At 39.9% G+C, this 3,837-nt stretch overlaps 1 non-coding gene across 1 annotated transcript; it reads left to right on the top strand.

The window, feature by feature from the left end:
• The first annotated feature begins 1,240 nt into the window (after positions 1-1,240).
• LOC107877164 lies at positions 1,241-2,160 on the top strand. The gene is made up of 3 exons (XR_007049250.1): positions 1,241-1,743; positions 1,826-1,950; positions 2,054-2,160. It is a non-coding gene; the product is annotated as an uncharacterized LOC107877164 (transcript).
• Positions 2,161-3,837: the final 1,677 nt, after the last annotated feature.

Genomic DNA, 3,837 nt, shown 5'->3' with positions numbered 1-3,837 from the left:
CAGTCCGGTCAGGTTAGAGCTGGGGTCGAGGTTTCTATCGCAACGGAACTCTGGCGAACTCCGACAGTGACGAAGAACAAAGAGACGCAGACAACAGTGATGTTTCCGCGCGAGAACTCGCCGGAAAAGACCTCAACTCCGATGTAATTCCCCCTTTCTCGCTCTTTCGATCGGCTCCACTCAGTTCTCTCTCTTGTCTCAACCTCTCCCTCTCTCGCAGCTCTCTCTCTCGATCTTTCCCTCTCACTCCTGAGTGTCCTGTGTGTGTGTGAATGTTGGTGTATCAGTGTGTGTATGTTGGTGATGATGAGCGTGTCTCAGAGAAAGTGGTGTTTTTTCCTTGTGTTGATGGAAATTGGAGTAGAAGAATGGTTGTTGTCTTTGTTGTGTGAATGAAGCCAAAGAAAATCCAAAAAAAAATGGAGTCCCCTGCCCTTTGTCCTTTATGTCTATGGATGTATCCAAACCCAAAAAAGAAAAGTGAGGTCCTTTTTCTAGACCTTTTCTTGTGGGCCCCACTCTATTCAATTTTTGATCCTCTTCTCCTAGGATGATGACAAAATGGGTCCTTTTGTTAGGTGTACCCGTGGGTTCCCCTTCTTTTAGTTTGTTATTATGAGGATAAAAATGTGAGTGGGTAGGGAGGTGGTTTATTTTGATTGAGTAGGTTGTTAGGATAAGATAAATTAGTTAGAGGTATTATTTTTTGTCTTTTTGTGAAGGGGTTATCACACGGGTGAGGGCACACACTAAGACGAGGGTAAAATGGTAAGAATACTTTCGGAGAGGGATAAAATTATGTGTCTACATTCGTGATTTTCAATGGGGTCTGTGGTGGTAGCGGACCTTTATGTTTTTGAGCCTAGGACCTATTTGTACGCACAAGCCTTGGAAACAGTCTCTGGCAGAAATACAAGGTTAGGCTGCATATACACCCTTGTGGTGGGGTCCTTCCTCGGACACCGTGCATAGCGGTAGCTTTAGTGCACCGGGCTGCCCTTTTTTATACTATATAAGTGCAATTAGTGGGTGGTTTTGGACATTCAGAAATTACGACGTCGTGCTCCACATTGTACTCTCCATCCATTATAGTGAAATTCCTCTGCCTCTGTCCGTGTTTTTTCCCGCAAGGGTTTCCACTTAAATCTCTGTGTTCTCGTCTTTTCTTTTTGCTTGAGGTTTGCTTTATTCTGTCCAATTCATAACATAATCCTTTGTACATTTCCATGTCCCAATTCACTTGACCTGTTGACGAGCTATATGATCTTGTCTGGTTGGCAAAATGCAGTTTCGACTTCTCAATTGGGACAGACGTAGTTGGTGGGGTGAAGATTTGCAACAGATAACGGATTTCAGAGATGAGAGCTTGATCAAGAAGACTCTTTCGGGAAGATTGTTCCATGGCACGATTGGTCAAGGATTTGAACAGCGATCAGTAATTGTCAAGACATGGGATTTTCACCTTCCTTTCAAAATAGGACAATATCAACTTACATATGATTTTTGTGTATGTTTGATTACTAGATAGATATGCCTGAATTTGATTTCTTTTCTTTTCGTGCTGAATCATGTCGAGGATTCTTTTGTAGGACCAGATTGAGTTCTTCACGAACAAAAATGCAAATACGCATCCAAAATTGGCCAAGTTGTGTACATTCTGTTGCGACACAAGGCTTGCAGCTGTCTATGACGAAAAGTTTGATGAGAATATTACCAGATTGTTGTCTGATGTGATTCTGGAAGGTATTTTAGTCAGCTCAAGTATTATGTTGAAGGACCGTTGATACTACTTTTAACATACTTTATTCTTTTACTTGTTCGTTAGATGACTTTGGGTGGGACGACAGGATGAAAGTGGCAATTCAACTTGCACAACTCTTAATATGGCTGCATGAAAAGGGTATTATAATCGGCACTGTTACTGCATCATGAATTATGATTGAAGATAAGGTTGAGTTTGAGCCCTTGGTCGTCTTCTGAACTTCCTGTTTCGCTTAAATATATACACATAATTGTACATTTTTAACGAGTTATTGTATTGGTTTGGATGCAGGAAATGAATATAAAAGCATTTGATTTTGGTTCTGTCTCTGATCATATGCATAAGGGTGTTAAAGTTCCTGGCAAGTGTCATAGTGGCTGGGAAGCTCCAGATCAAGGCATGTTTGCTCAGGCTTCATCATTTTTGATGTTTTCATGTATGCTATAGGTCAAAGATCTTTCTTATAGTTGTCTGTGTAATGCATGATATGCAATGCCGCCTCGTCTACCATGTAGTTTGAGGTTTAGGTTTGTGTGGCTCCGAAGGTGCAGGTTAGGTCTAGTCGTTAAAATCGCTATCCAAAACATAACAACAACGACAACATACATACAGAGTGTACTCCCACAAAGTGTGGTATGGGGAGGGTAAAGTGTACGCAGTCCATACCACTACCTCAGATGAAGTAGAGAGGCTATTTTGGATAGACCCTCGGCTCAAGACAAATAACAGTATATCAAGCAGAGAATATAAAAACAAACAACAAAATATGATAACACACCACTAGATAATGGAAGAATCAAGACACCCACAGAGTAATACTATGAACTACCTATCTAAAATCACAAACAACCCCAAAACACCACGAATAAGAAACTACAAGACACATTCACAACACTATGAACTACAGGTGAAATCACCAAACAAAGCACTCCTCCCTACTAGTAAGGACGCACACCTACTCACTAACCCTCTACCCTAATCCAAAACGTAAGCATGAAACTATATTTCTTACTTGGAGGAGCAATTGTCTAATGTCTTTAAGATCAAATTTCGTATTCACTACTTTTGGAGGATCAGACACAGATGCGGACAGTCCAATCAACATAGTTCTTTGGTGATTTCTATTATATTGAAGCCTCCATCATTTCATCCCTAGCATTTGTGTCTCTTACAAGTTACCAATTGACGTTGGTTCTAGTCAGTGGTGGATCGAAGATTTGGGGTTGTGGATGCTCGGGAGGTTCGAACACGTATATTATTGTCCAAATCTTTAAAGTTCTGCTTGGAAATTAAAGCACCTTGCTATCTTATTAGCTTACTTGGTTCTTTTCCAAGTCATATACTAACTTTTATGCATTTTTCATATAATTATACCTAGTCTGCCTTGAATTTAACGGTTGGCGGAGCGCCAAAACGATGGTCATAGGTCTGCCCCTGGCTGGAGTTTGTTACTAAGTTGCGCGGACTCTCTAAAATGTTGCCGTACTCGCGTCGGATCCTCCAAAAATGCACTACTTTTGAAGGATCCGACATGCATCCGATGACATTTTTGAAGAGTCCGAGCAACATAGGTTTGTTATATCCGAATAAGTACCCAGATCTGAAAACGTTTTCTTTCAATCTTTACTGACGATACCTTGTGATGCCTTGTTCCTATATATACTGTGCAATGTGCATTAATCCTCAGCTGACTATGCCAATATCCAAAAAGTAAAGGGTGGTAAGTTGAACATTCTCTGTTGAAAAATTATACTGTATATGTAAAATGTGATACGAAGTATATAAGTCAGAAATTACTTTTAGTACATATATAATAATTCTTGAACACTCTTTGCAAAATATAACCTCATATTGTTATGCTTCTGCCTAAAACAGAGAAGCGTTTACGAAAAGAAACCTGTATTAAGAATTTTGACTTGAGTAAATTTCATCGTATTTGTTGTTAGTATTCTGCGCATATCCTTTCACATAAGCTTATGTTATTTTCTATATAAATACAGGTAATATGACGGCGAAATCTGATGTTTCTGTATTTGGTCTGTTACTGGTGGAGCTGATAACCAAAAAGGAGGTTG

Source organism: Capsicum annuum, unplaced genomic scaffold (assembly GCF_002878395.1).
Source record: "Capsicum annuum cultivar UCD-10X-F1 unplaced genomic scaffold, UCD10Xv1.1 ctg2069, whole genome shotgun sequence".
Taxonomy (NCBI): Eukaryota; Viridiplantae; Streptophyta; class Magnoliopsida; order Solanales; family Solanaceae; genus Capsicum; species Capsicum annuum.
Note: the sequence above shows the minus strand (reverse complement) of the source record. Positions and strands in the feature narration are given on the sequence as shown.